Consider the following 13,010-nt stretch of genomic DNA (forward strand, 5'->3'; position numbering starts at 1 on the left):
GGAAATATTTTCTGGAGCTTTCTCATGCATGTTCAGAGGAGAGATTGTTCTCCTTTGAAAGGTCAAGAGATCAGAAGAACGTAAGAGTTAGGAACAGGAGTCAGCCATTCGTCCCATTTTCAAGTTTTCAAGATCTTTCCGCCCGTTTTCAGACCGGGGACCTTTCGTGTGTGAGGCGAATACAACGACTACACTACAGAAACACAGTGATAGAATCTATCATAGGATAAAACAACAGCTCTAAACCTACACAGATAGCCGAGAATTCAGGAACTTGTTTTCAGAGAATAGAATGAGGGTGCTACATTTATGAAGGCTGTAAGTGTGGCCTTCGACAGCGTGGATTATTTTCCACGCCTCGGGAACCTACTGTCAGCAAGGGCAGAAATCGATGACGAGGTTCAACACCGCCTCCAGTGTGCTAGCACATCATTCGATCACCTGAGGAGGAGAGTGTTTGAAGACCAGGACCTCAATTCTGGCACCAGGCTTATGGTCTGCAGGGCGGTGGTGATACCTGCTCCGCAGTATGGCTCCGAGACATGGACTATATACAGCAGACATCTCAAATCACTGGAGAAATACCACCAGGGCTGTCTCCGCAAGATCCTGCAAATCCCCTGGGTGGACAGACGCACCAACATCAGTGTTGTCGCTCAGGCCAACATCCCCAGCATTGAAGCACTGACCACTCTCGACCAGCCCCGCTGGGCGGGCCACATTGTCCACATGCCCGACACGAGACTCACTGAGCAAGCGCTCTACACAGAACTCCGACACGGTAAGCGAGCCCCAGGTGAGCAGTGTCATTTATTTCACACTCCTGTATATAACTGTACCTTACCATGCTATACATGACTGTAAATAGATATGACCTGTAACCACAAGCATACTTTACCACCAGGGGTGCATTTGCAGGAGACACTGCCTACCTGTTCCACACAGGTATATAAAGGCATGTCTCAGGCAAGTGTGGCACTCAAGAGCTGTGAAATAAAGATGCAGGTCCAGAGTGACCTTGACTTCAGCATGTGCCTCGTGTAAGTCTGTACTGCAGGGTTTGGACTTTACAGTGGCGACGAGTTACGGGATCACGGAATCCATAGAATAGCTACCAACGGCTCAGATGAGAAATATAATGCCGGAGACAATTGGGAGGACTTTATAGAAAGGCTCCAGCAAAGCTTTGTAACCAAAGACTGGTTGGGCGACAATAAGGCAGACAAGAGAAGAGCCCATCTCTTGACCAGCTGTGTCTCTAAAACATACGCCTTACGAAGGACCTGCTGGCACCCGAGAAACCAGCAAGCAAGTCGTTTGAGGAGTTGAGCACACTGGTGAGAGACCAGCTGAAGCCAGCGACCAGCCGACACATGGCCAGGCACAGGTTCTACAACTACAGACGCTGTGTGGGCCAGAGCATACCCGACTTCGTGGCGGAACTTCGGACGTTGGCGAGTTTCTGTGAGTTCTCCAATGAACTAAGGAGAGAATTACTGAGAGACTTTTTTATTGAAGGAATAGGCCACGCAGGCCTATTCCGAAAGCTTATAGAGACCAAGAACTTGACCCTAAAGGCAGCAGCACTGATCGCACAGACATTCTTGGAAGGAGAAGAAGAAACAAGGTTGATCTACACTGCGGATACGACAACTAACGAAACATCGGAACAAGGGGTTCACAACGTGAAACAAGCCGCTACCCCCACACACAGACAAAGGCAGGAGAGCAGGCCTTCAACAGCAGGCAGTGGCGCCAGAAGCCATCAAGAGCCACATGGACGTCCTTCCACACCTCATCAACCCACAATGCGAGCAATCAACTACAGACTGAGAGAAGCTCAAGAGAGATCAGCCAGACGCAGCTCATCCTTCGGAAACAATGCAAGCGGTCTGTGTTAGAGATGTGGGGGAAGGCACTCAACAAGGGGGTGTCGATTTCAGCATGCTGTTTGCAGAAACTGCAACTATACAGGACATCTGGCTCATGTGCAAAAAAACAGCAACTCGGCTGGTATACGAATCAGAAGGGTCGGAAAGCGGACCAGAAGAAGGTGGAGACAGTGCCCGGGACACCGAGGTACAGCGGGTCAACACGATCAATGCCCACTGTTCTTACAACAAGACGCCTCCAATAATGCTGAGAGTCCTAGTCAACGGGATACCCGTCAACATGGAAGTGGACACGGGAGCTAGTCAATCCCTCATGAGCATCCAACAATTTGAACAGCTGTGGCCGCACAAAAGCGACAGAGCAAAACTCACAAGGGTCGACACCAAACTAAGGACCTATACCAAAGAAATCGTCCCAGTCCTTGGCAGCGCCATGCTCTCTATCACACACAAAGGGACAGTGAACCGATTTCCATGTGGAATGTCCCCGGAGATCTCCCAGCATTGTTGGGAAGAAGCTGTCTGGCAAAACTAAAATGGAAATGGGATGATGTGCACAGCATGCCGTCAGAGGAACGGACCTCCTGCTCAACAGTTCCAAATCGGTTTGAACATCTCTTTCAGCCTTCAAAGGGGCGAAAGTTAAAATCTGCGTCACACAGGATGCCAGACCGGTCCATCACAAGGCTAGAGCTGTGCCTCATGTGATGAGGGAAAAGATTGAACACGAACTGGACCGGCTTCTTCGGGAAGGCATTATCTCACCCGTGGAATTTAGCGACTGGGCAAGTCCCATCGTCCCCTTCATGAAGCCTGATGGATCCGTACGAATCTGTGGGGATTATAAGTCTACCATAAACAGAGTCTCCCGACAGGACCAGTACCCGCTGCCCAGAGCGGAGGATCTATTTGCCACATTGGCTGGAGGAAAACTTTTCTTGAAACTAGGTCTCACATCTGCGTATATGACGCAAGAACTGACCAAAGAGACTAAGCTGCTCACCACCATCAACACACATCGAAGCCTTTTCATGTACAATCGATGCCCATTCGGCATCAGGTCGGCAGCTGCTATATTCCAGCGCAACATGGAGAGTCTGCTCAAGTCCATCCCGGGGACGGTTGTATTTCAAGACGACATACTTATCACGGTCAGGGACACCGACTCCCATCTCTGCAATTTGGAGGAAGTACTAAGTCGATTGGTTCGGATAGGCCTAAGAGTTAAGAAATCCAAGTGTCTGTTTCTCGCGCCCGAGGTTGAATTTTTGGGCAGAAGGATTGCCGCTGATGGAATCCGCCCAAAAGAATCCAAAACAGAAGAAATTCGCCTGGCAACCAGGCCCCGGAATTCTCAGAACTGTGCGCCTTTCTCGTGCTACTTAATTACTTTGGGAACTTTATGCAGAACTTAACCACGCTGCTGGAGCCGCTCCATGTGCTACTTAGGAAGGGTTGCGATTGGTTTTGGGGGAAACCCAGGAACGCGCCTTCAATAAGGCATGCAACCTTCTATGTTCCAACAGTGTTTTGGTTTTCTTTGATCCAGGTAAAAAGCTAGTTCTCACATGTGATGCGTCAGTGTATGGGGTCGGGTGCATTTTACAACATGTCAATGATGCGGCTAAATTACAACCCATAGCTTATGCCTCCAGTTCACTTTCGCGGGCGGAGCGCGGGTACTGTATGGTTGAGAAGGAGGCGCTCGTGTGCGTGTACGGTGTCAAAAAGATGCACCAATACCTTTTCGGGGCCAGGTTCGCGTGAGAAACTGACCACAAACCTCTCACATCCCTGCTATCCGAGTGCAAGGCAATAAACGCCAATGCCTCGGCACGCATTCAGCGGTGGGCACTCATGCTAACGTCTTACGACTATACAATAAGTCACAGACCAGGCACAGACAACTGTGCCAACACGCTTAGCAGGCTATCCCTGGCGACCACGGAAGGGTCCGACGAACAGGACTGTGAGATGGTCATGGCAATCAATGCCTTTGAATCCACAGGTTCACCTATGACGTCTCACCAAATCAGTGCTTGGACGAGCAGCGACCCCACGTTATCCTTAGTCAAAAGATGTGTTTTAACTGGTGACTGGGCAGAGGCTCGTGATGCCTGCTCCGAGGAGATCAAACCTTTCCATAGGCGCATCCATGAACTATCACTACAGGCAGACTGCCTGATGTGGGGCAGCTGAGTAGTTATGCCCTTGCGAGGTAGAGAGGCGTTTGTCCGGCACCGTTCAAGCCGGCCTCCAATGGACAGGCGGAGCGAGCAGTGCAAATCGTGAAACAAGGGATGCTAAGAATCCAAGGTCCCACGCTGCAGAGTCGCCTGTCGCGACTGCTGCTGACATACAGACCTCGTCCGCATTCGTTGACTGGGGTTCCCCCGCGCAACTATTGATGAAACGAACCTTAAAGACGAGACTCCCTTTAATCCTCCCAGACATGCATGAAATTGTTGAGGCAAAGCGCCGGAAGCTAATTGAGTACCATGACCGAAATTCGAGGGGGAGGTGGAATGAGATAGGGGACAAAGTGTTTGTGCTAAACAATGGCCGCGTTCCCAAATGGTTTGCAGGGACAGTAATAGATAAGGAAGGAACAGGCCACTGTGGTACAAATGGACAATGGCCAAGCCTGCTGGAAGCATGTAGACCAAGTAAAATGTAGATTCACTGATGAAACTGCAGAACCAGAGGCAGACTACAATGTGGAACACACACCACACCTGGTGGACAGACAGAGGGAACAACCTGAGAACAGGGCAGTCTCAAAAGACAGCCCAGGCGAGATACCAGCAATCACACCGAAAGAAAAACAGGCACCAAGGCAAACAACTGAACCACAACTAAGACGCTCCACGCGGCAGCGTAGTCCACCTGAGAGACTGAACCTATAAAGAAAATAAGACCTTGGGGGAGGGCTATGTCATGTATCTCACACTACTGTTTATAATTGTACCTTACCATGCTATACATGACTGTAACTAGATATGACCTGTAACCACAAGCGTACTTTACCACCAGGGGTGTATTGCAGGAGACACTGCATATCTGTTCCACACAGGTATATAAAGGCAGGTCTCAGGCAAGTGTGGCACTTGAGAGCTGTGAAATAAAGGTGCAGGTCCAGAGTGACCTTGACTTCAGCATGTGCCTCGTGTAAATCTGTACTGCAAGGGTCAGGATTTTACAGGCAGAGGAAACGTTTCGGGCACACCCTCAAAGCCTCCCTGATAATATGCAACATCCCCACCGGCACCTGGGAGTCCTTGTTCCTCGGGTTGAGTTGCCTGTGCTGCATGATCCATGCCGAATCGATCATCCTCTGCCACGTGGTATGTCACAGCACGTTTGCACATTCACTGGAGGTACCTCATCGTTGTGCAGCCTTTGCACACGTAGTGCTTGAATCGACATTGATGGGCACGATGATCACCCCCGCAGCACAAACACGGTGCTGATAGATTCACATTCATCCCCGATGGCGCACTCTGAGTCATCACAGGTATTGCAGCCACAGACGTATAGGCCCTGCCCTAAGCAGTTCGGCCTGCTAGCGACATCATTTTATGCACAGTACTTGCCGGTGAGCTTCGATGTTGAGAAGGTATCTGTTTGGTGTTCTCGTCCGTGGCCATGCATGCCTGGGCGATCGCGATGTCTCTGCTCAGGTGTAGGATTTCAGCAGCCAGCAGCTTTCGAAGAATGACATCGTGGCTGATGCCCAGCACGTAAAAGTCCCACAGCATTTGCCCCAACGCAGCTCCAAAATCGCAAGGTCCCGCGAGGTGTCTCAGGTCGGTGACATAATCAGCCAGTTCCTGGTCCCCGGAGCGATGGTGCGTGTAAAAACGATATCCGGCCATGAGGATACTCTCCTTCGGCTTGAGGTAGTCCCAAACCAGTGTGCACAACTCAAAATATTCCCTCTCCGTTGGTTTTGTCGGTGTGAGCACATACTTAATGAGGCTGTATATTTTAGGCCCACAGATGGTGAGGAGAACCGCCCTGTGCTTGGCCACGTTAGTGTCTCCTTCCAGCTCGTTGGCCACAAAGTACTGTTCGAGCTGCTCGACTCAGGCTTCCCAATCATTACGCTCTACGGATCTCTCTAATATTCGAACAGCAGCCATGGTTGTGTGAAGGTTTGTATTCTGTTACTCGTCGCCAATCGTTCTGCAAAGAAGAAACACTGAGGCTGAGTACTGTGAGCTAAACTTAGTGTGACCTTAGTCTTTTTTATTACAACTCCAGAGTGCCTGGCTAGCTCAGTGGGTCGAGTATCAGAATCTTAATCTCCGGGTCATGGGTTCGACACCCCTGTTGGATGAATTATTCTCCTTAAAATTTTATGGTGCTTTCACAGGAAAACATCATTAATGAACCCATAATCTTCTTTTGCACAATGAAAGAAATGCGAACTGAGGGAGAGTTGATCATTTAATCTGTGCTCTGTATAAGAACACAAGAACCAGGAGCAGGGGTCGGCCATTTGGCCCTTCGAGCCTGCCTTCTTTTGCACTGAAACAAATTATAACCGTGTTTTCCAATGAGCAGTGCAAGATATTTATATGGCACATTTCAATGCTTCACAAAACCATTCCATTCGCGACAGCCACCAAGGATCGATTCCCGGTTTGAGAAGTAACTTTGATATCATTGTTTGTAATTGAATTGAGGTCATTTTATTCAGTTCGATGGATGTCCCAAAGCACTTCAGAGTGGTGTCCAAACAAATGAGTTTGTAATTAAAAACACTGAATGTCAGGATTGGGATTTGGACCCACGCCTCCAGAGGGGACAGTGACCTGAACGCAGCGCCTTCGACCGCTCGTCCATCCTGACTGTTGGATAATCCAGTTACAAGTTATCACACTGGAAAGTTTCAGAACGGGCACTTGTTCAATGTTGCTGGAAGGCCCAGTGACCGGGATATCCTCTCCCCCGGGGTTTTCCTGAGCCTGTGCTCGGTGTACGGCGAGCTTTGACACGGGTCCGAAGTAGCTTACATGTGTAGGCTGCTTGCTGGCTTCAGGTGATCTCTTACCAGTGTGATCAATTCTTCAAACGACTTGCTTGCTGGTTTCTCGTGTGCCAGCAGGTCCTTCATTAAAGCGTATGTTTTCGAGCCGCAGCTGGTCAAGAGATGGGTTCTTCTCTTGTCTGCATTATTGTCGCCTAACTAGTCTTTGGTTAAAAAGCTTTGCTGGAGACTTTCTATAAAGTCCTCCCAATTATCTCCAGCATTGTATTTTTCATCTGAGCCGTTGGTCACCATTCTGTGGACTCTGTAATCCCGTAACTCGTCGCCACTGTAAAGTCCTGACCCTGTAGTACAGACTCACACGAGACACATACTGAAGTCAAGGTCACTCTGGAGCTGCACCTTTATTACACAGCTCTCGAATGCCACACTTCCCTGAGACCTGTCCTTATATACCTGTCTGGGAAAGGTATCCAGTGTCTCCTGCAAATGCACCCCTGGTGGTAAGGTAAGTTTGTGGTTACAAGTCTTCTCTCGTTGCAGTCATGTATTGCATGGTAAGGTACAGTTATGTACAGTAGTGTGAGATACATGACAGTATTGGTATTCATGGTGATTACAGCAATTATTAATCGTCTCACAGACCTCAATTATTTTTATGCGATGAATTGATCGAGGATTGAAACCAGGTTATTGCGCCAGACTAAAACCCCTCGACCACCAGGGAACAGTTACGATACATGTCGATATATTTATATATATTTATATATGAAACTGAATATCAACGGCTACCAACCTAGACCTCGTGCTACCCACGGTAGTGCGTTTAACTTTGAGTGAGATAAATTGTTCCACAGTGACACCCATTTCATCTTTTGTTCCCTTTTAAACACTAGAAACTGATTCAGAGGAATAAATAGAGAAACCATAGCACAGGGTTATAGACAAGAGGAAGAGAGAAGGGGAAAGATACTGTCCCCTCCCAGAACTAATGCAGAAACCCCTCTGCTGTGCTCGGGGTGACCACCCACAGCCTGCATACACTAACGTCCCAACAGCTCATTGACTGTCGGAATGGGACCGTGCGGTGCTTCAGAAGGCAGGTCGAAAAAGCAAAGTCACTGATTCCATCTCATGTGCTCCTCCGATCAAGAATAGCAACACACTTAAAATGTTTCAATAATGGTTACACCTTATCTCCACATTTATCAAGCAGTTGGCTCGTTGGTCTAGGGGTATGATTCTTGCTGCAGGGTGGTTGCTTGAAATTTGCGAGAGGTCCCGGATTCAAATTCTGGACGAGCCCTCAGTTTACTCAATAATTATGTTTGAAGTGTTGCAGTGTGGGGAAAGATGTGCCCAAATCACCCCACACGAACCACAACTCTTTGCGAAGGAGTTTGGTGCAAAAAATCAGGTGCCTCAGGGACTTGGACTTTCTATGAATGAGTTCTGCTTGTACCTGCGTTCAAGCTTCTAACAGTTACTGGGCTTCCATCTCACGGGAGCAGCGTGCAGCGGTTAGTGAGTCGGTGACCAGGTTGATGTGCGCCGCTTTCAATCTTTGAAATTTCACCAAACAAATATCCGGTGAATCCAACTGTCCCTGCAAGCGACAAATTGAAGAGATCAGTGCTCCAAACAGAGCTGGAACACACGCAGTGCAGGAATAGGATCCGCAACATTAAATGTCAGAGTTATTTAGCAGACAATAATTAAACATACACTTAACAGTACTTACACCCAAACCTTGCGAATGTTAGCCGAAGAACTCAAACACGTTACAGTTCCCAGCTCGGTGCACAAATTGATCAAACATTAATCGGATTCTAAACCATCTGTGCCAAATGCCACATTTTATATCTTTTCCTTACCCCTGCTTCGTGACAATTGAAACTTTTAATAGTATTACCTAACACAACTGCCCAACTTCTGATGGAAGGTCATTAACCTGAAACGTTAACTCTGTTTCTCTCTCCACAGATACTGCCTGGCCTGCTCAGTATTTCCAGCATTTACTCTTTTTATTCTCCAAACTTATAATCAGAGTATCACTTCCATTGTCATCTAACTACGCTCCTTCCTGATATGTAGCCTTGTCCTACAAACCAGTCTCCTTTCGGATGATTCAGGCATTCATTGGAATTATAACTTCTTAACGATAACAATTATGTGAAATATGTAACGATGTAATACTTGCCATCAGAGGGCGTGACTGTTGGAGTCCTAATGGTCACCTGCCCACAAGTGCAGGGTCAGGATAAAAGGTTGGCTGCCATGTTGTTCAGGCACTCTGGAGTTGGAATAAAGAAGACGAAGATCACACTAAGTTTAGCTCACAGGACTCAGCTTCCTGGTGTTCTACTTTTCACAACAATTTGCGACGATTAACAGAATACAAACCTTCACACAACCATGGCTGCTCTTGGAATATTAGAGAGATTCACAGAGAGTGAAATAAATGAGGACAGCAGGCGGATCTCTGCCTGACACCGGGGAAACAGGGAGAAAGACCTTGGAGCAAAGGGATATTGATGGAGTCGGCAAAACTAGAGGCATCTGATTCAGGAGAGTCGCGGGGCGTGGAAATTCGGGAGTTTAATGACTTTTAAAGGAACATTTTTGTTTTGTGACTTTTTGTTCAGAGAAATGTTTGTGAAAGGAATTTTTTGCAGAAAGGGATGCAGCATTTAACCTTCTGCCTTAACACTTGTTTCTGGGTGTCAGGATTACATTTCGTTTCAATGTTATTCTTCCAGAATTAATATTTCATTTGCTGTTTGACAATAACCAAATTTGCTGTTTGACCCTTGCTCCAAGGTCTGTCTCACTCTTTCCCCGGTATCAGGCAGAGATCTGTCTGCTGCCCTGATTTATCTCATGTGACAGGACACAAAAGTTCAAAATCAACCTGCAGGTGGCCACACACAACACTGAATAGTAATGATGGCCACGTGGTCTAAGATGAGGTGCGTTGGTCACTATAGATAGTGTTCGAATCCTATTTCAGACATTTTTTATCTTGAATCATTGGGCAGAACCCATTTGCTTTGTCACCACCAACACCTTTAAAGTGCGATTCAGCAGTCCACCTGCTCGCTTAACATTTCCGTCTGACCTGTTGCTGAAATTTGTTCATTCTTTTGTAGAACGACAATTATTTATTTTGCCCTGAGCATGTGAGGAACTTTTCTCCCGATCTCATTGGGTTGAATTTTGTTAATCTGGTGCTGAAAGTGGAGATGTTTCCGCAGTGTAACGGTTAACACCTTCTAGTTTTTTGAGTTCATGCTCAACTTTCTCCTTCAGTGCATATGGTACGGAACGGTGCTTGTAGTAAACCAATCTAGCGTCCTTCTGTACCCTGACACTCGCCTTGAAGCCTTGGATCGGACTGTCCGTTTCGCAGAACACCTTTGGATACTTCTTGATAACCTCATCCGTTGATGAAAATCTCGCTTCCACACAGAACATCTGAGTACAATCCAGCTTCAGTGAGCTTAATGAATTTGATCCTTGTAAGGCAGACTTATCTCTTTTCACTACTATTAGAGGCAAGTTCTGAAATTGATCTTTATATTTCACCGATCGGTACAGTGATATGACCAACCACAGGAATTTACTCTCCCGAGTAGCCTCGCAGCTCAATCTTGGGTTTCTCCAGTTGGAAATCACGCAATTTGTCGCGGTACAGTGACTCCGGTATTACACTCACGGATCGACCCGTGTCAATTTCCATTGGTATCTTGAATCCAGCAACATCGATGTGGATTTTGATTCTTTCCGAATCACTGTCCGTTAAAATCGTGCTCCTGATGATGTGTAACTCTAACATCTCATCGTCCTGTTGTTGGTCTTCCATACTATGTAGTCTCTTGGGATTTCTACTCATAGCTTTGAACGCTGGACTCATAGCTTTAACAACAGGTTTTTCCCTTCAGTTGGCATGCCTTCGCAAGATGCCCAGTCTTTTCGTCGAAGAAACACTCTGCCTTCACGTGCGGACAACTTTGAGCAATGTGTTGTCCCAGGCACCTACAGCATGACTTCGACGCTCTGGTAAAATTTCCAGTTTCTGAGGCTTTGGGCTCCCTTATTATACCTTCAAATGCTCTGATAATGACTCCACGAGACAATGTGTCGCTCTTTAACTGTCGTGACCTGAGTCCTTTATTGATAACCTTTATTGGTGGCCTGACTTTTATACTAGGCCAGGCACACCTGTGCAGGTAAGCTGCAAGGCACAACCCCCCGCAGTGCCCTCTGGTGGCACACCTTGTAATAGTACAAGCAGTCACCATGCAGAACACATGACAGGTGTCACTGTGGAACCGTTTCTCTCGCTGAAAGTTAGACGCACTACCGTGGGCGCCACGAGGTCTCGGTAGGTAGCCATTGACATTCAGGTTCATATATAAATATATATAAATATATCGACATGTATCGTAACTGTTCCCTGGTGGTCGAGGGGTTAAGACCCGGTGCACTAACCTGGTTCGACATGCATCGTAACTGTTCCCTGGTGGTCGTGGGGTTAAGACCCGGCGCACTAACCTGCTTTCAATCCTCGATTAATTCATCGCATAAAAATAATTGAGGTCTGTGAGACGATAATTAATTGCTGTAATCACCATGAATGCCAATACTTTCTGTGATAGACCGAGCTTACAGACTATCTGGCTTCTCCTGCACTTTGCCGGGCACGTGTTTGGGGATTAATTTTGTAAACTGGGTGAGTTCGCTGATCGCGGGGAGACGGTTGGAGCCTCTGTGGCCCCACTGTGTGGATGTGGAAGTGAACACGGTGGCTGGGTGATCCGTGACATTTCTGTAAAGGGCAGCGGAGGAGAAGGATTGAGAACTTTCAGTGTGGGACAGAAGTTGTTTAAGGTGAGCCAACACATTCCCGACCAGCACAGAGCGAGCTCACTGGTCAGCTCCTCGCTGTGGGGGCTGTTGTACAAAAGGTTTCTGTAGTGTAGTGGTTATCACGTTTGTTTTACACGTGAAAGTTCCCTGGTTCAATCGCAGACAGAAACATTATGTTTAAAGTTGCTGTGAATGAACAATCGGAGGCGAGATCAGTCTTCCTGCAAATGCTGCCTGACCTGCTGAGATTTCCAGCATTTGCTGTTTTTATTTGCTATTTATTTTCCTGGCAAAATGGCTGCCTTATTCATTAATTGCTCTTTATTTCATCAATAAATAGATAACTTTGAGTGAGAGAAAACGGATCCACCGGGGACTTTTTACGTGTGAGGCCAACGTGATATCCGCTACACTGCAGCCCATCAAAGGTTGAGAAACCACTGAATATAAAGGATGAGCTCACAAATATCACGTGCAGTGCAGTCTGGTCAATGTCTAACCCTCCTTTCTTATTCAGCAGTGGCATGAACGGGAGTCAGACGCCACAAGGTTTAATTAAAGACACAAATACAAGTAACACTTGCAAATTTTTCAGTGTAAAATTATTTCACTTTATTTGAAATGCGCCTGCGTTGAGTCTGAAAATACATACTGTGGGATTTGATCCTCACTACTGATTGTATTTTGTGTGCACGGTAGTAATAATCGGTGCTGATAAATTTGATAAAAGTTGGCCCAGATTCCTGGTGTCATCAGCAATGAACACTTTGAATCAGAAAGCTAAAATACAGTGAGTAAAATGGGTTAACATGCATACGAACATAAGAACAAGGAGCAGGAATGGGCCATACGGCCTCTCGATCCTGCTCCTCCATTTAATACGATCATTGCTGATCTGATCATGGACTCAGGTCCACATGCCTGACCGCTCCCCAAAGCACAGGCCAAGTGATTGAAGTATGGAGTGTCCCTGAGTTAGCATTTGTTTGATTGTGCAAAAGAAGGTGAGGGGTTAATTAATGATGCTTTCCTGTGAAAGCTAGAGAAAAGTTTTCGAACAAACCATCCGGTGACTGTCAGGTGAGCGCTGCTTGTGAAAACTGGTGGGAATGGGCGGGGATTTTAAAGCGCCTTGTATTGCAGAACCTTCATATAGACGAACATCCCTTAACTACTGTGTAGACCTTGTGGTGCAACGGTAGTGCGTCTGATTCTAGATCAAAGGGTTGCGTATTCAAATCATGTCGGGCTCACTG

Source organism: Pristiophorus japonicus, unplaced genomic scaffold (assembly GCF_044704955.1).
Source record: "Pristiophorus japonicus isolate sPriJap1 unplaced genomic scaffold, sPriJap1.hap1 HAP1_SCAFFOLD_79, whole genome shotgun sequence".
NCBI classification, from domain to species: Eukaryota; Metazoa; Chordata; class Chondrichthyes; family Pristiophoridae; genus Pristiophorus; species Pristiophorus japonicus.